Here is a 26,960-nt window from a genome sequence, read left to right on the forward strand (position 1 = left end):
GTCTTCCTCTCTCCCTTTTCTTTCTATGTTCACCTTTGACAGTTAAAAAAAAAAGAAGCTAGACTTTTCTAGAGAGAAGCCCTACAAGCACTTCGGTTGAGGTGTGTGAGACTGCTCGTAGACCTGTCCATGCATCTCCTCGCTCAGTGTACCCACAGTCAATGCCCCCTCTCTCCACACCCAAGTTCTACTTCCATGGCCTTCACTGAGTGGTGGATCATTCTTGCATCACAGCACTCCCTTCCATAGAGAGTAGCTGAGTGCTCTTTCCTCCAGGAAGCCTGCCTGGGTTGATTCCTCCTTTCTTTTATACACAATTAGAACTTCCTTTTCCACCTGTCTGCTTTACACGTCTTGGTTCTTTGTTTATATTTTACTCCCTAGAGTTGTCTGTGTGTCTCAGATGGTGAACTCCTGGAGGGCAGCACCTTGGCTCTATAATTTTCTGGGTTAACCTTTGATGATGGCGATAAGGTGGCACAGCCTAAAGGGATGCCTTGATTTTGATGAGTGAAAATGAAAAGCCCTCAGAGGGTCAGCAGGGGTTTCCGTGGCCTGGGTTCACTTCCAGTTGGGGTGCCTCTGTTCTAAGCTGCCACCCCTTCTGCTCTTGCTACTTCTCTCATTTCTTCCATGTCACACACCTTGCATCCGGGGCTCCCTCAATCCACCTGGCCCTCTCACTTGTTTATGTGAACCTATTTCCTAGAGCAAGCACCAGTCTCAGATCCAGGTTCATTATCAGTAACCACCAGGTTCACCAGCTGGGCTACATAAAGAGCCACTCTGTCCCTGCCTGTTGGGCTCTGAAGTTCAGCACTCCGTTATTCACGGCCCTGGGCCAAGAGCTTGATTGTCTCACTAGGGAATGTGGGTTTAAAGGGGCACCAGCCAAGTGGGGGACATCACACCGAATGTGGCGTGACACTACCCCTGCCCCTTTTCTTAGGGCAGAGATGGTGCGGGAGCTGCAATATTTGCTCACAAGTCTCCACCTTTGCCTTGGTCTTAACGTGGGATTGGCAGACTTTCTGCCCCTTGATTTTGGGTTTAGACACATCGCTTGCTTTGGCCAGTGAAATGTTAGTGGATGTCATATAAGCAGAGACACAAAAGGGCAAGAAAAGCCCTTTTGTGTCTCTGCTCTTGACATGAGAAGAGTATCTAACCTCTGGCTAGCTACCGACCCTCAGCACGGGCCCCAGACTGGACACACATAGAGCAGACCTGAGCCCAACCCACAGTGAGAAGCTGAGCCCAGCTGGACCGTAGCTCGAAGCAGAGCATTCCTGGCCTGATCCACCCTTAGCAGCCAAACCCCAGCCGCCTCCACAAGGGGTCAATAGAATAACTAATTCTTAGTTTAAGCCACTGACTTTTGGGATGGTTTATGATATAGCATTATTGTGGCGATATTAACAGAGGCAGATGCAGATAGGTTTCCTCTTGTATTTCAACTCTATTTGGTTGGTGGAGGGTGAGGAGAGTGCTCCACTGGGTGGAGAAGGATCATGAGGCTAATCTGGGCTCAGTGTGGAAGAATTCTGGGATGTATTAGTGATGCCTGTCACAGGAAGAGCAATGGTACAAATGTAATGTAGCTACTATTTGGGTCGAAAGCCTCTCCTCATGACTTACCTTGGGGCCTCCCACTCAGGGCAGACTATATAGGAAAGTGGCCTATTGAGAATTCTACCATGGAACCACCAACACACATGGAATGTGGCCTATTGAAAAGTATGCAGGTCAGAGTAGAGGACACCTACTACGGCATTTTCATATTTATATCTCAGTCTATCATCAGGGTCCATGGGCACAGGTAACACATACAGCTTCTTAGAAAAGAGGATCTGTGTTGGGCAGATGCAGTTCCAGTTGGGATGCCAAATGAGTGAGCAGTTAGCAGGGGCGGGGAAGGTGTCTCTTCCCCCGGGTAGCTATACTCCATGCTGAGGTACTTGGCTTGTAAGAAGCCATGGACTGGATTTCAGCCCCAACTTGCTCCTTTGGCTGAGCTCTTTGGTAAAGCACACAAACTGGTCCACTGTTCACAGCGGGCTGACCGGCATAAGCTGGGATGGAAATCAAAAGAGGAAATAAGATAAAAAGAAAGAAAAGTCTGCCCTTCTCTGATGTCAGTTCTGCCCAACTACTTTGCTTTGGAGTCTCGAATGCGTCATCTTAGCACAATTTGACCTTGTGTTTCAGGCCCAAAGTGCTTGTGTTTCCTGGGTAGTTGGAAGAATGGTTTAATTGAAGTGGATAAGCCTCCTACTGGACAGACATGTTCCATTCCAAAAGAGGAAACTTCTATTCCACTGAATCTCCACCGTGGAAATGTTGGAAAGTGCTAAGCTGAGAACCAACTCCCTAAAATCTTTTGCCCACTCCTGCTTGTCAGGTGCTTTGGAAAAGCAAACAGTGCAGTGTAAAAGGATCCTCTTCTGGAAGGTAACCGAAAACCCAAGCAAAGGCTGACCCTGGGAATTAGATTGCTTGAGCTTGAAGAGCCAAATAAAAAGAAGTCACATCTGGTTCCATTTTTCCTGTGAAATTATCTCACAATGACCAAGTAGGTCCTTTCCTGAGTATATAAATACAGAAGACACACACATGGTTGTTATCAAACAGTATTGTGCAAAATTAAATTGGCTACTTTATGGTGAAACGGAGAAGAATGGCAGGCATTTCAAACACATGAGTTTCTTTTCGTGGGGTCTGGAAGCAATCACTCATGAAGACAGCTACTTTATCTCCTAGAGTGTGGACCGTGCTGGAAGGGACAGCAGGTTGGGTTAAAACCAGTAACATGGTCAAACCTGCAACAAACCTGAGGTTCACAGAGTCCCAATTGCCTGGTTATTTGGGGGAAGATAGTCTGAGTTTAGTGACAGAAATCACTTCCACCCCATGTCCAAAGCTGGTCTTTTGGACGAGGTCTCTAATGTGCTGACCATATGTGAACTTGGGGCCAAAGGGAATGGACTTCCTGGGGTTTTTCAATTATCTTTTGGTCTCGGAGTCTTGCTGTGTTGTTGCTACCTGGCTCTCATCCCCAGATTGTTCCAGGGAATTTGCAATTGCTGAGAAGCAGAAATCAAGGAAAGACCCCCAAGCCCTAGCTGTGGCAAGCCTCGAAACTGCTCCATATGAACCAGAGGGGGAAATGTTAAAGGGGGCAGGGAGAGGGGAGAGGGGAATGATGTTCCAGGCCAGGCGTTTCATTGAGACCATCATTGTCCAGCAGCCATTCCAAAAGAACACAAATCCATCCCTAGAGGATGTTTCCCGCAGGACCGGTGTGAGCAAAAGGCTGGTGGTGGGAGGTGGAGGAAGAGTGAGACAATAAACTACGAAACATAAAAGGTTACGGGGTTGGGAGAGGGAGAGGGCCCATGAAATCGTTTCCCCTACCACCCTGCCTTGGAATTCCCAGATGTTCTCATTTTTACAGGCTGCATCGAAGGGTAAAAAGCTTGCACTCAACTGAGATCCATGAATGGAGTATAAGTGAGCCAAAAAAAGGAAGGGCACTGTGAATTGTCCCAGGGGTGATAGCTGGCTCTTTGTCCAGAATTCCTTTCTCTTTAACCTTCCTGTTTCCAAATTTACTGTCCTGGTGAGATCTTGCTGGATCCCAAATTGTCCAACCCAATTCTCATGCAATCGAAACAGCCCTCAGCTCTTGCTAGTTGTCTCCCAGAGCATGGTTCAGAGAAGAGGGCAGCTGAGAATGCCAGCAGTCTCTTAGAACATGCACGGTCAGGGTTTGAATTCAGTTCTTGGAAAGGTGTTTTGGTACCCATATTCTTTGTAAGATTCAAACAAGGCTTCATTATCAAGGAAAAGAATTGGAGAGGAGGGTCTTTACTTCTGTCCCTGCCCACAAGATTCAGACGGCCAAAGAGGGTTTGAAATAGAAGGCAAATAAATAGAAGTGTGTCAGAAGCTCTGGGGAAATTGCAATGTGGCCGTTCCATTGTAATTGGAAGGTGGGAGAAATGGAAAATTTGGATTTGTTGTGTTTTCGGCTTCTCTGAAAAAGTCCTGGTAGGACATTTGAAAGAAGAAATCTGTTCTATGGGATGGAGTTTCCCATTTTCAATGGCAACTGGTAGATATGGTAATGGGACCAGCATGGGTCTTTTTCAGTATAGTGATATGAACTTGAAACCTAGTAATGCCACTCTCCTAGCAGTCTGTCTTGGTGTGCTTTGAAAGTCAGTGGCTGAAGAACTCGTAGAAAGTTGTGCAGTCAGCCAATGTGAATTAGCTGGCTTTTAATCCACAGCAGACTGTGGACAAGCATCCATCCCTCAGCCTGGAAGTCTTAGACTTCATGTGTCACTCAACAAGCGCCCCTTCTAAAGAGCCAAGAGCGTAAGTTTAGGACTGACCGACCCTCCTTGTGATCATTAAGTGCACTCAACTTCTGCGCCTTATTTTAGGGGTAGTCCTGAGATTCCTTGCATTTGATTTTTCCCATCTGAAAAAGTTGGAGATGAGAATGCAGCTGATGCTTTCTTGAGTGTCAATCAACTCTTAAGAATTTGCTATTTGTCGACAGCCGGAAGCCTCCTCTGCTCTGAATGCACTATGCCGAGCGGTGGGCTGGACCCCATGGTGGTAGGCTAGAACTCATAGGTTCTATACCAAAGAAAGCAGAAAAGGATGGCAGAAAAGAGGCAGGGCCTGTGCTGGGCCCTCTTCTGTGCTAGGGTGGGCTGGGAGGCATGGAGTGTCCAGTTAAGTGCCCAGCACCTGGCCTGGGCAGAGGCCGGACCAATGCCCTCCTTGGCCTCAACAGTGGCTGCTGTCCTTGCCATCCCCTGCCTAACGCTTACCTCTGTGAGGCGAGTCCGCAGTGGGCTCCCCTCACTGTCCCAGCCCAAGAAAAGCAGGAAGCAGGGCCTGACAAGCTTCCAAATTGCCCTGAGAACTTGAAGCGCCTCCAAGAGGGAGAGGAAATAGAGTTTGGAAGACTTCAGCAAGAAAATGACCAGGTATTTCCACCTCCTTTCGTCAGCGTCTTCTTTGACTGAATTAGTGAACATGAACTGGTAGAACTGCAGGTGTCTGCAAAGAACTTTGATTTTCCTAAACATTTACAATTCTCTTTTATGTAGGCCATCAGAAAATGGGCAAGGAAATCGAAAATGTAAATCTTTAAGCAAATGTGTGTGTCAAGGAGACTCTAGACTCCCTTCAGGGGATCAGACCATCGTGAAAGACACCCAAAGAAGAAAAAGGAAAAAGAGAATTTCCAAGCTGCATGGGCTCCTCACACTGGAAGTGGAAGCCTCTGCTGGAAGGGGCAGGGCTTGACCTGAAAGCCAATGGGATGCCTGGTTGTGCCAGGGCAAAGGTGAAGGACAGGTCAGGGGTCCTTTTGCCTCAGGCCTCATTACCTGGCAGAAAGTCAGTGACCGTGGTGGGGAGAACTGTATCTGGTTCTCCTGTCTCCAGTCTTGAAACTGGCATCCCTGGACATACACTCTTTCCTTTAAAGGCAGCATTATAAAGAATCAAAGCTTTTCTGGAATCTCTTTGGAAGACAGACTCAGGGAAAACTATGACATTGGTCAAATTCATCTCTCTCTCTCCTTCCTGTTCTGCTATTCCTGTCTCCTCCCCTTTTACTAAAACACCTCATCCATGTACCACCAACAATCAAATAGTATCAATGGAATATAAAACGCTAAGAATACATGTAATAAGGATTGTGTAGAAATATGTGAAAGAGCAGACACCCTCTCCCGAGAACATGAGGAGAACGACTAAATGCAGGCATGCCCTTTGTTCTTGGATGAGCAGATACAACACAAAGATGTCCTTTCTCCCTCAATTTTTCTGAAAACTTAATCCAATGCTAAAATTTTAACAAGAGGCCGTTGATAAAAACGATTTCAAAATTCATTAGAAAGAACACAAAAGTGAGAATGACCAGGAGACCCTTAAAAAGAAGGAAAACCAGGGGGACCAGCCCACACGGAAAATGAAGCACGTTCTAAAATTAGCGATTTAAATCATGACATACCAGGAAAAGAAAAGACAGAGGAGTGGGACAGGGTAGAGATTCCAGAAAGATATACCTACGCATCTCAGAAGTCAGTATATGATAAAGGGTATTTTCAAATCAGTGAGGAAAAACAAGAATTTATTGAATGCTCTTGGGACAACTAGCTGGCCAATTGGGGGAAAAAAAAACCCATCCCCCCCCCAAATAAATTCCAAATGCTTAAATGTAAAAAATGAAACATAAAAATCCGACCATGGATGAATATTTGTATAATCTTTGGATGGAAACTTCTAGGCATGGCACAAATGCTATAAACAATAAGAAAAATAAGATTGGAACATGTGACAACATAAAAATTAAAAACTTCTGCATGACAAACACCATAAACAAAGTAAAAAAATAGAACACAAATGGGAAAAATATTTAGGACACATGTCAGAGGATTAATATTCCTAATAAAGAACACTTCTTACCAATAAGAAGCCAAACAACCCAGTGAAACTGTACGTGTGTATCAAGCCCCTGGCAGATAGTTTGAAATATGGATTGTCAATCTGAACAATATTTGGGGAATATTTACACGAAAAAAGTATTACCTAAGGTTTGAATTTAACTGGGGATTTTGTATTTTTTATCTGCTCAAGCTGGTAGCCAGCTCTCTTCCAGACACACGATCTTGTTCTGGCCTGCGGGAGCTTGGTTAGCCTCTCCAACAGCACTGTCCTCCATTGCCAAGTACAGTGGGGGGAGGAATTGGGTAAGGTGTGTATGGAGCCCGGTGCAGGGCTGCCATTTAAGGAGTATTCAGCACGGGTTTCTTTCCCTTTCATTTACATGGGGTTCGTTTTACAGATGAGAAAGCTGAGGTTCATACAGGGGAAGTAACTGGCCCAAGTTCACCCAGCTGGTAGGACAGACTGAACTTGTGCTCCAGGCCAAACTACCCAGCTCCCTGATCACCCCTACGCCCTGCCCATGACCTTCCCTGGGTCCTCCTGTCCCGATGTGGCTCTTTTAATTTTTGTCCTTGGGTCCTATTGAACCTGGTGTTCTTTTCTCTATTCCAGGTGTCCAACCTTTGACCTCTACCCAGATTATCAATCAGACAACTTAATTTATGTCAGAGTTCTGGTTCTCCATCTTGGTTAACTATTAGAATCATTTAGGGAGCGCTTAAAAACCGAACTGCTCAGGCCACAGCAGACCAATGAAGTCAGAACTTTGGGGTAGAACCTAGGCACCAGCGTTTTTTTTAAAGCTTCCCAGCAGATTTCTCTGGGCAGCCAGGACTGGGAATCACGGCGTTGGAGTACTCATGGCTAATCTTGACATTGTGAGATGTTTGCCTATGAGTTGGTCTAGTCCAGTTCCTCTCTTTGATGATCAGATGAGAAAACTGAGGCCCAGAGAGATCCAACCACTTGGCTTGGGTGACCCAGCTGATCAGACAGGCAGGATGGAGATGAGAGCCCAGGCTTCCCCATTCTTAGTATTGTAGCGTGTTCAGACCATGTTGGTTCCTCTCCAAACACGGACAACCTATGCTTTCTTGAGGCACCTGCAGCCACAGAAAAAAATCTGGGCCTTGGGTTTCAGTAACAGAGCTATTGGCTGCAGCCTGTGGCCCCACCCCCAAAATGTTGTTCCGTGAATTGAGTTCCATCCCCACTTCCTGACCCCCCTTTCCTTTCTTCTCAGTCCCCAGTTTAATTCTTTCTCACCGTTTTGCACAGCACTTCCCATGTGTCCCTGCTCCTAAGGCCAACTCCTTCCTCTCTCAGACACTGGGTCTTCCACTCAACGGGCCAAAGCTCCTAATTCCTGACTCATCACCCTCTTCAGTCTAAAAGTCCTCCATCAGAACGTGTACACTCAGGGTGATGCTAGGTAAGAACTCAGCTGTGAAGCTGATTTGCCTTGGGTATTAATCACTGGTCATTGGTTAGCCTTAGAATAATAAAATATTCCTGTTTCATCTTCACTAGCTGTTTTCCTGCTCAGAAAACCTGTTTGGGTTCTGTCTGGGGCCTTTGTGGTCAGAGGATCTCAGTCTGTGGTCCACGAACCACCAAGAGGTCATGGAATTCGAACGGTCCATGAACATGGCTGGGAGAAAAACAGGCTTTTATTTCCATTAACAATACAGTATGCATTTATTTTGACTCAGCAATAAAATGTACTTTTCTTTTCCCAAACCTTGAATGGAAATTGGGCCCATCCTTCAGTTTGCAGGCAACAAACCGTAATGGTGTTAGGGGTATCTGTTCCTTTGTTACCTACAAAACGAGTAGATATTTTTATATCATGTTATAGTCATTGCAGAGAGCTTTCAGAGCGATTTATGTTCGTCACTACTCTAAAATTATGGTAAGTGTTAAACCTTTGACTAGAGATTTTTAATGCAATACTAATAAGTACACAGAGTCCTACGTCTCAATGTGAAAGTATTTTTTGGAAACCGTTTTTCACTGTAATTGGTTTCCTTTGTAACCCTATGTATTTTACTTTCTGTGTTTAGAAATATCCAAATCCTTCCAGAGTGTAACTCTGAGAAGGACTCCACAGCACAAAAGCAGTTCCAAGCCCCTGTGTCCTCATCACTGAGTGACCTGTGCACACAGGGATGGTCCTTTGGAGCCTCCTAAGTTGCGTCAATGCCGCAGCCTGTCCCGTCCCAGCCTGTGTCATCGGCTGAGTTAGGTCAGGGCTGGTGGAGAGATGGCTTCTTCTGAAAAGCTCACCCCAGGAGACTTGTCATCTTTGGGGCAGCTCCACTGGTTTGAGAATCCAGCTTCCTTCCGCAGCCTTCACGGGGAATTACATAACAGTCAAGAAGTACAACTGGCAAGCATGAGTCACAGCTCTTTTGGAAGGTGGGGAACAGAAATCTACTCACTCCAGCCCATAGCAAGGCTTCAGGGTACTGACCTAGAGTTCTCATGCAAACAGGACACAGCAAGGCCACCTGGGAGGAGGAAACTACCCAAGACCAAGGCGCCTACTTTCTGCTTCTTCCAGGAGCCTCCTGCCCTTGGCTTCTTTCTGCCCCTCTGGCCCATTCTCCTTTTCTGACCTCCTTTGTTTTCTCATGAGATCTGCTCTCCCATGACTTCAGTTCAGACTCCCTCCAGAGCTTACTGGAACCCTGATACCCATGATCTTGCAGCCCCACTTCCGGCAGCTCACTCACTGGCTGTGAGGTTTCTAGGGACACACACGTCTCCGGTTCTCCTCTTCTTCTGGGCTCTCGGAGAGATTGCACATCCCTACACCAGTGCAGTCAGGTAGGGCCATGTGACTGTTCTGGCCAATGGGCTGTAAGAGGAAGGGAGCAGGTGTCACCTTCCAGTCAAAGCAATTGAAAGCCACGTGAGCCCCTCCTGGGGTTTCCTCTCCTTCCCCGGTGAACCCTGAAACCTCACTTGGAAGATGACAATGAACCTCTGTCAAGCCAGGGCCCGAAGGATGATTCTGTGGAGCAGAGAACTCTGCCCCACCCCCTTCTGAAAACCCACACTGCCATATAATGCCAGGAATGAGCCACGAGCAAAAAGTAAATTTTGTTTTAATCCACTAAGATGTTAGAGTTATTTATCACTGCAGCACATCCTATCCTTTCCTGACTAATAGGCTGTTTCCTATTGAGTTATTGGGAGAAGGTTCTGAATGGCCTGGCTTGGGTCAGTTGTCTACTTCTGGCCCGATAAGATGTAGCTGGGATGGAGATGAATCATGATTGAAATGCCATCTCATAGAGGAGAGTTTGTAGGGGGACCTGGGACTATCAAGAGAGGAGGTGCCCACAGTCATTAGTGAGAAATGCAATCGTAATTCAGGGAAGAGGAATATGCTGGCTGTGGGTAAAAATAGCCTGGGATGGTTCCGACGGGTGTGCCAATTATAGAACCTATATTCGGGGTTTCTCAACAGTGGACCTATTCACACTTAGAGTGAATAACCCTTTGTTTGTGGAGCCTGTTCTACGCTTCATATTATAGTTGCTTAACAGTATCCCTGGCCTCCAACCAATAGATGTCAGTACCACACTCTCCCACCTCCACCCACCCCCTGCTCCCCATGAGTCATGACAATAAAAAAACGTCTCCATTGTCAACTTTCCTTAGGGGCACAAAATTGCCCCCAGTGAGAATTACTGCAGGATAATCTCTGGGACAGACAAACCAAAGACACTCTGCTGCTCAGTTTCCATATCTACTCCTAGTCTTAAGACCACTTACCCCATTTCTGGGTCTGAAATGAAAGTCATCTTTGTAATGAATTTGTTAGCTTGGCGATGAATGCCACCAACTCTTGGTCTTTCTTTTTGTTGTTGTTTTTTGTTCTACTGCTTTTTAAAAGACCCCCTATTAGGGAAATAAATAACCTCTGCTACCTTTCTGTTCTCCTAACACCCATTCTAAGCTACCTTTTCTCAGTGGGATCCATGTGTGTTCCTGAGCCTCCACTGGGAACGCTGCAGGTGACTGTGAGCAGGTAAGAAATTCAGGGGTCTTGCTGGAAGAATACCAGCGGCTCACCCTCATTCCACATACTCTCTTTCTCTAAACCCATTTGTTCTTCAGGTAAATAAAAGCAACCAAATTTAGTTTCTTTGTGAGCCCGCTTGCTGTGGAACCTCATCGGAATAACATGTGCCCCATGTCTTTGTTGCTGCTTTAATCAGAAGGGCGCCGCTCTGCTCTGTCTCAAGTGAGAGAGAAGGAGCCCTTTGCCATGAGTAAACATAATAGGCAACATATAAGGAGAGTTGCCTAGCAAACAAGACCCTCAGAGGGCCTCTGGTGTGTGACCAGTTCAAAGCGGCCACTTGCTGACCAGTAATTAGCTTGGTTCAGGTCTGCACAGCAGACCCAGTGAACTACAAAGGCAACTTTGGGGAAGAACTTCTTTCTTGAAGGAGATGTGAGGAACCTGTTCTAAGAGGCACTGCCCAAGTCTGTCCTGTGATCTTGCACAGTGGAGCTGAAAAGTGGATTAAAGCAGGAAATAACAGGCGAAGCGTGGGCTCACACACACTCACACATTCGGGCCCAGCTTTGCTCATTTACTTTCCGTAGTAAAAGGCCTGCTGACCTCTGTGATTTCCTCCCCCTCGAATTCAGAAGTGATGAATAGGATGCATTCTGACTTTAAATGCAATGGTGAGCTTTGAAAGGATGAAAAATCGGCAACATATGGGCTGAGGAACCCAAAGAGACCTGAAAGGGAAGGAAATGCCTGAAAGAAGTTTAAGATGTTATGGTGATCCTAGAGCCGGTGTTAGATGGATAGGTGGCTTCGTGTGCTTATGAAAGAAGCTCAGGGCCTCTGTGCCCGCTCCGACTCCACTCCCTGCCCTGAAGCTCTGCTTCGTCCTTTCTCCAGGCCTTGCCTGATGGGAAGGGGCATTCTCTGCTTGGAAATGGTCTCCACTGAGTCTCTTGGGCATTCCAACGGATGCCATGGAGAGCAAGGAGACCACTTTCTCAAGTATGCTTCTTCTTTTCTTCAACGTGTAACACCACTAGTCCTTGACTTTGTCCTTGAGCTTTCCCCAAAAGGGAAGGGATGTGAGCCAATCATGTGCTCTGCTTGGGGGGGAAGGGCAGGTGCTCTCCATCTATTGTATTAGTCGTAGCTCTATCGGTTGCAAGGGCCACAACCCAACTTCAGCGAGCCCGGACAGGAACACTGTTTCATATAATAGAACATTGGAACAGTGGAGCTGGCTCTAAGGTTCCCCTAGATACAGAAACCTAGACACTATGGGGATCCCCTCACTCTCACACTTGGCCTCTTGCTTCTATTTCCTTTCCTATAGTGGCCTCATTCCTATGTCCTGCACATGGGCTTCCCCCACAGGGTAGGAATATGTACCCCCGTGGCCTGGATTCTTTGTGCACAAATTTAATAGCCCTAGAGGAAAAGAGCATATCTCTTGCCTACTCGGTGATACAAAAATCTAGGGAAGGACTCTGGTTGGGCAGGCTTGGATCACGAGCCGCTCCTGGAACAATCACTGTGGCCTTGAATCAGCCAGCTCCAGATGGCAGGCCCTTCTATGGGCCACAAAAAGCACAGAGGAGGAAGCTGGGGGAGCAGGTCTCTACAGGAGGGGAGGGACTGCAACCAGAATAGAGGAAAAAGGGATGCTGTGCAGACCTAAACAGCAACACCCATTAAATCGCTTGCCAGTTCCCCAGGATATGATTTCCTAGGATAGCTGTTAACAAATTACCACAAGCCAGGTGGTATACAACGGCAGAAACTTATTCTCTCACAATTCTGGAGGACAAAAGTTCAAAATCAAGGTGTCGGCAGGGCCACACTTCCTTCAGAATTCCTAGGGGATGTTCCTTTTCTTGCTTCATCCAGCTTTTGGTAACAGCCAGCATTCCTTGGCTTGTGGCCGCTCACCTCAGTCTCTTCGTCTGTTTCCACATGGCTTTCTTCTCTTGTCTGTGACTCCTCCTCTTCTTACAAGGACGCGTCACTGGATTTAGGGTTCTCCTGGATGATCCAGAATGACCTCAAATCAAGATCCTTAACTTAATGACATCTACAAAGACCCTTTTTCCAAATAAGGTGATATTGACGTTTTCAGGGATGAGGGCTTGGACACATGTGTTTTGGGGACCACCATTGAACCCACTACAACCTGTGCGAGGCACCCTCTCCAGTGTCAGGGAAGCATTTGGCCTGGCTTTGCCACCAACACGCTGTGAACTTTCCCTGCAGGTGCCCTGGTCCCATTCTCAAACTTGCCAATCCCCAGATGGGTTTCTGTGAAGCCAGCCGCCCCAGGCAGGATGCAGACTGGGGCCTGGCACAGCTTCGTTTCATGTCAACTTTCCAGGGTGCCTCTTCTCTTGCCCTTTCTGTTTTCTCACCGTCCCGGTTCAGACTCCCCCCTGGCTCTCTTCACTAGCTGCGTGACTGCACGGACAACTAAAATGCTCTGAGCCTCAATTCTCTCACCCGTAAAACGGGGATAATAAATAATACTCCCTTTCCATATGGTGATTCTGAGACTCAGATAAGTAGGTGTGAAGTATAAAAAGCACTTACCACAGTACCCTACACAAAGTAAGCACTTCACGTTTTCTAGGTTTTTTTTTAAATCCTGTCATTTTGCTAGTTATTTCTTTGTTTTTCCTTAACCGTTTGTTTCCTTCATGTTCTTCTGGATTTAGCGCAGAGACTGGCGCGCTCTGGTGCGCACCTGAACCACCTGGAGGAGACTTAAAAATGCACAAGGATGGGTCCCACGCTGGGGACTCCACTCCCCGGAGTAGGTCCCGTGCCTCTGATTTTGACAGGTGCTCGGGTGGTTCCATTACAACCAGCCTCTGAGGCCCCTAGTCATGGGGGAGACACTAGGTGACGAGGGTCTAATCCCATGATCTGTTCATTTATTGTACTGTTGTGGGCAAGCAACTTGACCTAAGTTTTCTCATCTTTAAACTGCACACAATAATACCTTCCGGCCAGGGTCAAGTGAGAGCATGCTTACAGTATCTAACATCTAACCCAAGAAGGGTCAGATGGTAAGACCCGATATTTCTGATGCATTGAGCATTTTGGAAACTGACACATGCATTACCTGGCTTAACTTTTTCAAACAATTTTGAACGTTTGAGGTTGGTTTCCTCTATACAGATGAGCAAACTGAGGCCCATGGGATGATTAAGAGGCTCAAATGGGTTACTATTGATAAAGAACATCGTAAGTGGTTTTTGCCTTTATACTAACTCTTGGCTTGGTTGGCCTGTGGCAGCCACCTGTGCAGAGGTGGGGTTCTTGTTCAGGAGTGACACCACCCAGATGTTCTCTGCCTCCTGTTCCCTCATGGAAAATAGAACATGTCAAGATCAGCTTCTCGCTGATATAAAAGACTTCCTGTCCCCAGCTTATGATTTAGTTCAAGGACTAAAATGTCTTGAAGTATAGGACTCAAAATCCATAAAACAAACCTAGTTGACAAAACTCTATTTGGGTGACCTTCTTCCTCTGTTAGTGGTTCAGGGAGAAGGGGAGCCAGCCAGGCCACCAGGAAGCTAAGGCACAGAGCAGGCAGCCACAGGGTGAGGCGAGTTCAGGGAGAAAAGATGGGCCAGCCTGGCTAGGGGAGAGGTTCAGGGGCAGCGTGCAAGTCTGTTTTCTCCTGAGAAGAGAATCCAGCTCGCAGCTCCTGGGGCAACCTCTGGTCTGATCTGAGTGTTTGCTCCTCTCCCCAGCACCCTTCCGCACCTGAGTGGGTGGTTGTCACTGATGTCAACGGCGCCTGCTCCCACTTCTTGGCACACCTCTCAGAACTCCTGTGCTCCTCAGCCGGATGTTAGCTTTCCACGTGGAGTGCGTGAGGGCCTGGCTGCCTGGCAGCCCGCTTCAACCTTGACATCCTCCCTTGTCCCAGCTCAGAGCTGCTGCCCAGCCTGCATGAGTGTGTCTGAGTGTGATGCATTGATTTCTTTACGAATGAAGTAACTAACACCTTAAAAACAGCTTTTCTTGAGATATCCCTATACCATACAATTCAGCCATTTAAAGTGTGCAATTTATGATGTTCCGCTTATTCGTGCAAACATCACTGCAGCTCGTTCGAGAACATTCTTACTACCTCAGGAAGGAACCTTGTGCCCTTGAGCTGTCCTCTTCCTGACCCCCAGCCTCTGGCAACTACTAGCCTGCTCCCCGTCTCTGCGGGCTTTCCTACTCTGAACCTTTCATGTCACGTGGCCTTCTGCGTCTGGCTTCTTTCACTTAGCTTCATGGTTCGGAGGTTCACCCGTGTCACAGCATGTATCAGAACGTTATTCTTTTTTATGGCTGAGTAATATTCCCTTGTATAGATAGACCCCATTTGGTTAGCTGATGGGCATTAATTGATGGGCATTTAGGTTGTTTTCACCTTTGGACTCTTGCGACTAACGGTCCTATAAACATTCACGTGCAAACTTTCGTGTCAGCATCTGCAGGCATCTTTTCAATTCTCTCAGGTACAGGGGTCCCCCACCTTTCAAAGTTCACATTATGCCACTTCACTTTCACGAAAGACCTACACTCGTACCTGCTTTTTGCTAACTGAAAGAAATCCAAAGAGTATTTTTCACAAATTAAAAATAGCATTTAGCGTCCATTCCGCAGCAAGTGGTGATAGAGGCAGAGAGCACCGCAAGCTGGGGTGGGGGGGGGGGGAGGGGGGCGGCCCCGCCCAGCTCCTTCCCAGGGACACGCACTCAGCANGGGGGGGGGGGGGGGGGGGGGGGGGCGGCCCCGCCCAGCTCCTTCCCAGGGACACGCACTCAGCATCTCCGCAGCCAGCCCTGTAGCTCTGAACTGTGTCTGTGAGCATCTGTGTTCTGCCTTCACTTATCTGTGCTCCCATTAGCAAGATGTGTCCTAAGTTATCAGAAAAGCCTAGGAGAGCTTTGTGAGGGTGCTATGCTTAGTGTAAAACGAGACATGATTAAGCATTTTTCGATTGCGGGGAAGGAGACGAAGATATTGTGCATGCACTGAATTTGGGGTCTGAGAGCACTCGGGAGTCTTTCCCCATGAATCAGTGGTCATTGTTTATTCACTCCACACCGTTTCAGCTTATGAAAGTTTTCATAGAAAGGCTCTGCTTCAAAATGAACTAAAAAAACGAGATGGAAACAGGCTCATGAGAACAGGCCGACAGCTGTCAGAGGGGAGGGGGCCAGGAGCTGGGTGAGAAAAGGCGAAGGTATTAAACAAACAAACCAAAAAAACCCTCGTAGACAGACAACAGAATGGTGAGGGTAAAGGGGGGGATAAATGGTGATGGAAGGAGACTTGACTTGGGTGGTGAACACAATACAATGTACAATGATGAATTATAGAACTGTACACCTGCAACCTGTATAGTTTTATTAACCAATGTCTCCCCAATAAATTTAATAAAAAGACTCCACCTCGGGTAGTGGGGGGAACCTGTACGTAAGTAGGAGTGGAATTGCTGGGTCATACGGTAGCTCTGCGTGTGTTAAAGACGCGAAGATCGGAGCTTGTGCGGGGGGGGGGGGGGGGGGGGGCACTGGAGGTTAGAGCCCTCTGCCACACCCGAGAGATCCTTATTTTTAGTCTGCGGATGGTTTCTACCTGGCAAGGAGAAGGAGGATGGGGGCTGGCAAGCCAGAAAACAGCTCAGAAGGTATCATTCAGAGTTTAACACAGAGCATTGGGTGCCTAGACCAGTCTGTATCTTCTGATCATTTAGCTGAGTTGGAGGGTCATGGGACTTGGCTTTTCCCATGCGACCCTGTCTCTTATGGGAACAAGAAGCTCTCTAAAGAAGCATTGGAGGGGCCCACAGCGGAGGTGTCCACCCAAGGCTCTAAAATAGCACAGGGACGGCCCTCCCTGGGGGAGACTTTCCTCTGGAACCCTGTCCACGCGTGACAGCCCACTAGGTCCTGTCGGAAAACAGTAGAATTAGCTCGCGTCCCAGGGCCATTGTGTCTTTAAATTTTTAGTTCATATTTTTTAGCATAAAATAGCAATGTAGGCATCATAGCACATTTAGAAGTTGAAGAAAAGTAGAGAGAAGAACAATTAGGCTTTGCCTCAGCCACCAAAGACAGCCTCTGTTAATAATTAAGGTGATTTAATTTGATTTTTTAATGCCTAGGTTTTTGTCGTTGTGATTTTGCAATTGTTTTCTCTCTATAGGGAAGCAGACTTCTCCGTGCATGGGGTGGCTCCCGATTCCCCCTTGGGAAGAACTCTGAGGCGTCCTTCTGGGGGAAGGGAAGTGTGGAGGGTCTGTTTGAAACCGTGTTTGCAAAACAAGCTCCCGCGTGCATTTACTCAGCAGGATAATAACTTCAGGAGCTTTGGGGAAGAGCAGGGGGCGGATATGTCAGTTCCACAGCCACCATCAAAGGAGGTCAGGAAGTCCCAGGCCCATATGTCCATTAAACAATAACCTCCAGTCCAAGAGCTGGAAGCTCTCCTTTCCCTCCACCTTCCAGCTCAGCGTACTGCTGTCCTGGCCCAGCCGCACTCCCGTCCCCAGTCCCCGCCCTACCCCGTTTAGGGGGACCCCCAGCTCTCACTCTGTGAGCAGCTTATTCCTTGCTCTGGCTGCTTTACACCTTAACCCAGCTAGGGCCAAGTAGCTGCTCAAGCAGCGCCCGTGGGTCCTTGGTGTGACCAAATATTACACACCGGACGTGGAAGGATCCGCAGGAAGAGCTCAGGGATACATTTAGTGTTTTTGTTTTAGTTTCGTTTCAAATAGGGGTCTTTTCAAGTCCTTCCTAGTCTAGAAGCTCCGGCCGCACAGCCGAGGCTAAGCAGGCAGGATACAGAAAACTGTCCCCACAGAGCACAACAGGGTCCGCCTGACATTCTAATTGACACGTGGTGTTGTCGTGGAACTGTGTGGTACTCAGACCCTGGTGGCAGCTTTCTGCTTAATCAACTCTGATTTGTGGTGATGTTACAGAAAAAACACTTTTTTTTTCTCATTGTATTGGTTCTCCCTGACCGAACCCAGGACCAGGAGCAACGCCAAGAGGCTGCCTAAGGTCCTGTGCTCTCAGATCCTGGGGTTCTTGCCCTTGTTTGTGCTCTCTCTTTCTGTCACTCTTCCTTGTCCACATCCACCCTGGATGCATGATGGCTCTCTTCCTGCAGTCCGCCCTCCTCAGAGGATAATAGACCTGCGGACCAGGAGACTGAGCCAGGCCTCCCTGGTCACCCTAGCAGGAAGGAAGGGGAAGAGAGGAAGTGGGGAGACAGGGCTTTGAGTCTCAGCACAGGGGCCTGGGAACCCCAGAAAGTTCTAGCACAACACCACGTCAGGGACCAGCCCAACTTCCACATTCAGACTCGCCCACCCCTCGCTAAACAACCTTGGGAAGCCCTTCCCTAGATCATGCTTTCTTTGTAAAGGGATGGGCCAGGGATATACCTAAAGTCTGTGATGTCAATTATGACACGGAACAAGTCCAAAAACCCGATGCACTGTTTCTGAAAAGATAGGAAGAAAAAGTCTCAGAGCAAGAGTCAAAAGTTTTAAGTCCCCTCTAAGCCAGTAACTCATGATGACCTTAGACCATGACCAATGTGCACCTCAGTTAATTTATCCATAAAGGAAACAAAAATACTTATCTATGTATTTCTCAGATTAGTGGCAAAACACCAATGGAAGGGCCTGTGGGGAATGTAGAGAAAAGAATATCAGCGGTGGTGGTCAGAGCCCTGGTGGGTGTGGGGGCGGGGGCTCCCTTCAACACTCAGTGGGCACTGCACCTGCCTGAAGGGCTGGGAGGCCCTTCTCCCATGGGAGAGAAGAGAGTTGACAGGTAGCCACGAGACTCAGGCAGGGCAGAGGGGAACGTGGCCTGCCCCAAACTCTAGGCCGGTAGTCTCGGTGGTCCGAGTGTTCAGCCCAGGCGGGGGCTGTGGGAAGAATGATTGAGCGGAGGGGCAGGCTGGGACACATTACTGTCCTCAGACCCAGCCAGGAAAAGGGTGGTAAGAAACAAACTAGGTGGGTATTCTGGAGTTGTGACAGTAAAGAGTATTCTAAGAAAGCACAGGAGAAAACTCCATCACCCATCAGGCTGTGTTGGAAGAGCTGTTACCTTCAAGCAATCATGTGGCTAAGGCCACAAGCTGGGGAGCACAGGTGGCCACCAGGGCTGTCTGGTCTCCCAGGGAGGACGCCTGACCCTCTGGGCACCAGGCCAAGGGCGGGGAGGGACGGGGACCTGGGGGTCCCCGTGACTCTGTTGGTGCGTGCTCAGCCTCACAGACGGTCATTGTTCTCGACACCCTTTTGTTGTCCTTTCCCAGGCGCCAGGCGGGTGGAAACTAGGGAGGCATGAGTTACCCAGAGATAAAGTCTTTTTATGAGCTTCCTGATTTAGCTGAGAAAGGAACTCGGCCAGCTGGCACGAATGATGGGCAATCTCTCTACCTGGTTCCTTCTGCGGGAGTGAAGTTGCACAGGAGGGTGCTAACACCCTCTGCAGAGGCTTAGTCTGGGATGCCCGGGGACAGAGGTCCAACCCAAGAGGACATCAGCAAGTAAGAGGAGAAAGCTTTTGTTCATCCTTCTGTGGTCAGGCCCAACATTTCCACAAGCAAGTACTTAGAAAAATAAGCCCGGGCACCACTTTTGGTGGTACACAGACGAGCAGAGCACATCTTCCGGGAATTTCTCCTGACTCCACCAGGGAAAAGAAAGGTGAAGAGGATGAAAAGGAAACTCAAGGAAACATCCGCATATTGTCTAAATTCCAAATGCACAGGAGATCTTGGAGGTGAGCCTGTGACGCATTATTAGTCAGGCCCAAGGGACTTAAAGTGAGGCCATTTGAAATGACCATTCTGGAAACAGAGAGAGAGAGAGAGATCTGTGTTGCATTAGACTGTTGGATATCTGAATATCTTCCTAACGGAGGGAGCCTTCATAGGATGCTACTCTGATGAACTCAAGCGTTAAGAGAACTAAACTTGCATCACAGGGGCAGAGACCAGCAACGAACAAACGCACAAGCAGATCCAAAAGATGTAAGATGCTTCTAAGTGCAGAGAATTAAACCAGAGTGATGTGTTGGGGAGTGGCTGGGTGGTCCCTCCCACTGTCTCTGAGAAGGTTGCTTTCAAGGTGGATAGTAGAATCTCTCCTTTCTTTGCCAACTTTACAGCATCTCATACGACTCCCTGTTGAGAGTGGCCCTGATGTCGGGTGGGCTGCTTCTTTCCCACACACAGTCGCACACCGACATCCACACCTCAACGGTCAAAGGGGCAGGCTCCGAGCGCCCACCATCTGAGTTGCCTATTGCTCCCTCCCACCCCCTTCCTGGTATCAGAACTAAGCCCTCTGTCTTCCCACCCTCCATAGTCTCCACAAGTCCTCATCCCATCTGAGGAGTTGGTGAGCACCATGTCAGCTATAGACAGTGTGTGATGTAGGTTCAAGATCAGGAAGGTGCAGGGGACCAAGCCGAACTTCGGCCAGCCCTAGACCATCTCCTGGATGCTGTCTTTAATACACTCCCGGTGTGAACTGCCTTTGCCTTCTTTGGTTTCTCAGGGGGACTATAGAAGGAAATATGCCAATTGTGTGAGGCTTCTAGTGAGTAAACTCTTGGTACCTGCTGACCATATAGCTATCATCTGATCATTCCAGGATCCTAAATAACCTGAGCATCCTTTTGTCTCCACTCCCAACACACTGAGTCTCATCCAGCTGGGAGGATACAGCCTCTCTCTAGAAATAAGGGCTTTCTCCCTTCCCTCCCTCCTTCCTGCCTCCGTCCTTCTCTCCTCTCTTCCTCCTTATCGCCTTCCTTCTCTTCATGGTTACGCCACTTACTTAGATGACTACAACCGATGTATTCGGTACTGTTGCCCATTTCTGCACTTTATATTAACAAAACCACACGCACGTGATCTTGTGCGACTTGCATTTCTTTGCTCATCATATTTTATGTTTTTGAGATTTATTCATGCTCATGCCACAGCTGTAGTCCCGTCATTCTCTCTAATCAGTGGCATTTCTTTATATTAAAATGCCACCCTCCATTTGTCTTTCTGCTGCTAGAGGACATGTAGGCAGTTTTTCATTTTTTTTCTGTTATGGCTAAGGCTCTAATGAACATCCCTGTCCCTGTCTCCTGGTGCACGGGTGACGGTGCCTCTAGGGTGTAGACGGAGGGGTGAACTTGCTGGCACAGAATGTCACAGGCAGATTCAACATTACGCGATAGGACGGTGCGCTCTTTTCCGTAGGAGGGTTTATTTGAAGGAAGCTCTGTGTAGCTGGAGAAGGGAAACATGGGTCTAGGTGAGCTCACATGTGTCTTTTGTAATCATGACAAAGGATTTATCTGCTTTTTAAAGGTAATTCTGCAAATATAATGAGTAAGAATCAGTGCAATACGGTGTACTTGGGCACGCTCCCCAGGACGCGTTTACTGCATCACGGTCCTTCTTCGGTCACACATGGGGCACCCCGAATAGAATCAACTGTGATGTGTTGCATGGCAGAGTGCCGGAGACAATGTCAAAAGGAGAAGGAGGTGGCCCGCGGTCTGGAAAGCAAGGGAACCTGGACTTGTCGCAGGGGCTGCTGAGAGCCCTGAGCAAGACTGGAGTCAGGGCCCAGTGTCCGAATGAGCAGCTCTATGTCGGATGGGCGCTCTGGCTCCCCAGCCAGTGTGCGTTTCCTTGAGGGACTGTCAGTTCCTGGAAGCTTCACCTCCTTTAAGTAAACGGACAAAATCCCACTTGGAACCCACCAGGCTGAGACCCAGTCACAGGCCATGGCTGAGCCTTGAGCATGACTCCATCTGTTCGCCAACCCTCACCCCCTCCCCACTCACCTGCAACGCAGCCCAACCTACCAATTTCACCATTGTCATTCATAACCATGAAAACCAAATCTACTACTGTAATTTTTATTTTTCTTGTTTATGCTTATAAGGGCGGAAATAGGAATACATAGGTTCATACATATTCACAAAAGAAAATTAACACCATTGTTTATCCCAAATGGTTTCTGTACACAATACAGACCAGAGTGAATTTCAGTGGGAGTGACTCTGAAGACACCGATCCCTAATGGGGACCCACGCGGGTGACGGTGTCATAGCCTTCCTTCGCCTGGGCCAGCTAAGTGTGCAGGTGGGAAGATGGCTTTGGTCCATGCTTCCATTTTCTGATTGGCTTGTATAACGCTCGGGAATTTGTGAAAGATTCCCATCAGCATTATTGTATTAGATTTTCACAGTCCTGAGTGAGGAAGAAGGATTATTTTCAATTATGTGAGACGAAGAACCTGAGGCCCAGAGCGGTTAACAGACTTGCCCTGAGCCACACAGCCTGGCCAGGCCTTGGTTCCTCTCCAACGCCACTCGGGCTGCGTCGCCCCACCACGGATACAGACATGCACGCCTCAGGAGTCCACGCGGGGTTGTGGCGGAGCTCCTCCCTTTCCAGGGGGCTCTGCCTGCTGAAAGTCCCTCCAGTGGAGCTGGCACGCCGCACAGCACAATGCCATCTGTTTCATGGAGGCGCCGGCCCCGACAGTGTCCTGGAAGGGGCTCAGTCCTACCCCTAGAGGAACCATTAACGGTACGGCGGCGATAATGGCATTATCGCGAGAGCAAATGCCAGCTTCTCGCCTTGCTCTGATTTTCAGGTCTCTGCTCTGTTGCTGAAGGTCAGTATCCTGAGGGAAAAAAACAGCCTCAACGGGCAGCTGTCTTCTGGGATAGGTGTACCTTCAAGATAAAGTGAGCTGCCCCAGTTATTTTATGATACGAATTGTTGGGAACAGGATTTTCATCCCCACACACCCCTGTGACCCTCGCAGCCTCCTTCCTCACTGATTAAAATTAAACGTTTGCTTACGAAGCCCCCCAGAACCGTCGCATTTATGGTCATTCCCCCCTCTACCAGAAAACCTAATTTCCAGCCCGTGTGCCTTGCCCCAGCAGGCTTATTAGACAAATAATGCAAAGATCTCCAAAACCCCCCACAAAGAACTTGTTCCTGCTGCACAGGCTCCATTTCATTTTCTTTCATTCTGCTTTATTTTTTCATCCAACCTATCATTTTTTGGCTTTTTTCCTACCCTCCCCCCTCCCCCCCGCAACACCTTCGGTTGTACACAAAGTAATTCTAAACTGTAAGCTACTCCCGACTTAACTACTTATTAAAAACACTAATATGCTTGGCTGCTTTGATGTCTGCCGAACAACAAAGGGAGAGAGTTACTGTGGGCCACTGTAATCCTTGATTTGTCACTAAGTTATGACACCCAGCAGAGCCGTGTGACAGTGCAAATCAATCATCTGTGCGCTCGGCGGGGCCTTCCCTGCCTCCCGCCTTCCCTGCCCCCCGCCAAGCCTCTGCAGTTTAATTAGCTTTTTTTCCCACACCGCCATGATGTACGTCTGCAGCTTCAGCAAGAAAAAGAGGCGGCGGAGGTTCACTGGAAAGTGGGGGAGAGAAAGTTCGTATCATGGGGGGAGAAAAGTCTGCAGAAAGAAACATCAGAGCCCTTTGTAGCTGTTGCTGCAGAGACGTGATGCCTGAGATGCACAGGCCTGGGGCGCTCTGCACGGTTAAATGTAAACTTGAAAACCAGCTCCCAGCACCCCTTTGCGGAGAAGATATCTGATGGTGTTTACAGGCTTTTTCTTCTTTGGGGTTGGCCCCTGACTTCTGGGTTTCTTGTCCAGCCCCTGTACCCCACCCTCACAACCGTGCAGAAATTCCTTGAGCCCCAGCCGCCCCTCCCCTGCCAAGTGCACGAAGATTTAGAAGGTAAGACCTCGACTGTGGCAAAGTTTTGGAAAACGTTGCGTGAATTCTTTCAACAGAGTGTGGTCTCTGAGTGAAAAGCTTGTTATTCTGTTCATTTTGCAGCGATAGATAATGCCAGGCAAAGAATAAAGCCAGGGACGAGGCCAGAGAAGGACGGGAGTAATTGACGGGGACGGCAGGGGTGAGAGCAGTTCAGGCAGGGCAGGCTGTTCTGGAAAACACGGAATGACACTTTTGTCCTGGCCCAGGAGGGAGGTAGACGGATGGGATCGAGCCACGTCTGGGCCGTACTGGGGGTGTTCAGGAGGCTGTCTGGTTCTTCTGGAAAGGATACCAGTAGAGGGGGCGGGAGACAGCGGGTTGACTTTTCGCGACTGGATTGGAGATCTGCTGGGGGTTGGATAGGCTCCACCCAGAATTCTCCTTCCTTGTCCCGTGTGTGTGGAGTGGGGTGCAGAGGGGTCACCCTGAATCCACCCAGCATCTCTATTCAGCTGATGACTCTGTTACCTTGGGGGGAAGGCAGCCCCGCATCTGAGGAGGCCAGAGCCTGTCTAAGGGGCTACCCTGAGAGCCTCTGCCTCCTATTTGGGGTGGGCTTTAGCAACAGCCTGGCTCCTTTCTTCTGTGCCTGTTCCTCACACCTTCGGCACACTTGGCAATATCCAGCCGTGTGGGCCAGGCCCTGGGGGGCTGCGAAGGTGGTGCGGTCCTGGCCTGCAAGATCTGCCTCACATCAGGAGGTCACAGTCACTCTTGAAAGAAAGGAGGTCAGCAGGCTCCGAAAAGGTGTGGAAGAATCTTAAATACCATTTGCTAAGGGAAAGAGGTCTATGCGAAAAGGCTGTTTACTGACTGCATGAGGCCAAGGATGTGGTGTTCTGGAAAAGGCACAGCTATAGGGACAGTGAAAAGATCAGGGGTTGCCAGAGCTTAGAGGGGAGAGCGGGATGACTAGGTCCACCACGGGGCATTTTGAAGGCAGTAAAACTCTGCTGTTTGACACTCTGACAATGGTGGACTCATGCCTTTATACATTTGTCCAAACCCATAGAGTGTCCACCAAGGAGAATGAACCCTGATGCACACTAGGGACATTAGTTAAACTAATAGTGCATCAATACTGGTTTATCAATTGCAACAAATGTACCCACCAATGCAGAATGCTAGTAATAGGGGGAACTTCGGGGGGCATTACTTTGGGAATTCTTTGTAGTTCCCATCCACTTTTCTGTCAACCTCAAATGGCTCTAGGGAATAAAGTCTATTCATTGAAACTTTTAAAGCAGGACACAGAGACAAAAGCCATAGATGCAGGAAGGAGAGGAGAGGCGAGCAAGAGGGGGCTTCCCTCCTCCTTTTGGTTTCTGTTTTGTAGCTCACTGCCTGAAGGCATTCGCTCAAACCTGTGGTTACCGCCCGGCTTCCCTAGGGCGACAGACTGACTTCCTCCTGGCCTTGCTCGGAGCATTTAGCACTGGTCACCTCCCTGTTAGTGACACTCCAAACCTGAGTCTAATCTCCATTTCCATAAAATAAATGCCTCCTTTTATGTAATAGATGAATGTAACTATTTTTTTAGACACTGTTTATTCTCCCTCAACCTTGTTTCCATTCTGTTAAGTTTGTGGGAGAACAGCTTACGACCCTTGAACTCAGGGGTTGTTCCTACCCACTCAGGGGCCTGGGCAGTGGGGGCCGCAGACCAGTGTTCAGGGGCCGTCGCCGGTTGGAAACCGCTGAGCAGGCTCGGAGGGCACGTGGAGTGGCTGATTCCAACATTTTATGTGCATCCAGTGAGTCACACTTGCTGTTTGCGTCGTCCAAAGCTATTCTCCTTATGATTACTTGTCTGTTTCATTGAAACATCAGAGATATATTAAAAATCTCCCTCAATGACTCGAGACTTATCTGTTTTTTTCTTGTAGTTCTGAAAATTGCTGCTTTATGTGTTTTGATGTTATCTTGTTTGTTGCGTGAACATTTGGAATTATTATATGATAAGTTTTGAATTGAAGCTAGTATTTTAAACTTTTTTTGTCACCCTGACTGGTGTGGCTCAGTAGGTTGAGTGTCGTACTGCAAACTGAAAGGTCACTGGTTCAGTTCCCGCCAGGGCACATGCCTGGGTTGCGGGCCAGGTCTCCACTTGGGGGCGTGCAAGAGGCAAGCAAATGGACGTTTCTCTCACACCTTGACGTTTCTCTCCCTCTCATTCTCCCTCCTCTCCCCCTCTCTAAAAATAAATAAATAAAATCTTTTAAAAAATAAACTTTTTTTTGTCTCTAGGAGTGCTTTTTCTCTGAAAATCTAGTTTGCCTTAATATAATTAGACAAGCTTTCTTTTGTTTTATGTGTGCATGGCTTTCTTCTTCCAAAGAGAATTTTCATTTGCTTCTCCTATGTGCCTGGCACCCGGGCAATATCGTGTCACTTCAGTCCAATTTCCATTGAGATGATTTCAGTTTGGACTATAGTCTTTCCACCAAGTGCGTCCTCTGCCTAAAACGCCGTTTTACTTTCTCTCCCATCTGCCTGTCTCTCTTATGTTATCTCTCAAGATTATAGTCAGCTTTAAAGACCTCCCTAGAAAGAAATAAGCCCTGCTTCCCGCCTGTTATTCCCTCACCCAACACACACATCTCTCTCACTGCGCTCCCCACACCTCATTATAATCATCAGTTCACGAGTGTGTTGTCCCCAGTAAGCTGAGTGGTCTTTGTAGGCAGGCCCCTTGCCCTCTTGACTTCTTTCTGTTTCCAGCTGCTAGTACGTAGTAGGTGCTCAAGAAAGCATGCATTCCATGCTGGATGAAGACAAGGAACTGTCACCATTTTACAGAAAAGGAAATAAAGCTCAGAGAGTTGGGACAGCTTGCTCAAGGTCACACTGGGTCAGCCAGGCTCCAAGCCAGGTCTTCTGATGCCCAAGGCCAGCGCTGCTTGCATTACTCAGAATAAGCAGTGCCCCTTGTAGAAGGCCAGCCCCCGGGAGCTTGTGGAGAGCCAGCACGCCTGCCGACCCCCACAACTCTCCGCCCAGAGCTCTGCCCCGCCGGGACCCACCATGGGCAGCCCTCCAGGGCCCCTGCCCCCACCCTCCTCTCTCCAAGGAGGCTGACTCATATGGATCCCAGCAAAGTTTCTGGACGCTGCGCCTGTTGGGGCTGGCCACCACCCTACCCTCCGATCACCATGGCAGAGTTCGCAAAGATAAAACACACCCCGAATCTCCAGAGCGGAGAGTGGAGTTTGGCCAAGAACTCTGGGAACAAATACCCAATGTGCTGGAGGTATTGCCCTCAGAGAAAAGGGTTTGCAACATGAAATGGTCTATCCTGCTCAGGACGTTTTTCTGGGAAAGGGAGCCACTTAGGCAGTCAGAAAGCAGGCTTTTGTGGGGTTTTTTTCTTTTTGGCTTTTCTTGTCTTTTTTAACCTTCTGCTTCTGACTCTGCTAGTCTGCGGGTCTCTCGCGCCCCGAGAGCTTTCTTTTCAATACTGGTCATTCGCAGAGTCGGCTCTGCCCTCTCTGCCTGTGACTGGTGGGGAGCGGAGCCGCCTCCCGCTAATGAGGGCCCCTCCAGGCCCCACTGCCCTCGTTTTTGATACCTGGGGAGAGGATGT

The sequence above is a fragment of the Sturnira hondurensis genome, unplaced genomic scaffold, assembly GCF_014824575.4.
Source record: "Sturnira hondurensis isolate 20B ecotype Veracruz unplaced genomic scaffold, ASM1482457v3 Scaffold0018728, whole genome shotgun sequence".
Classification (NCBI taxonomy): Eukaryota; Metazoa; Chordata; class Mammalia; order Chiroptera; family Phyllostomidae; genus Sturnira; species Sturnira hondurensis.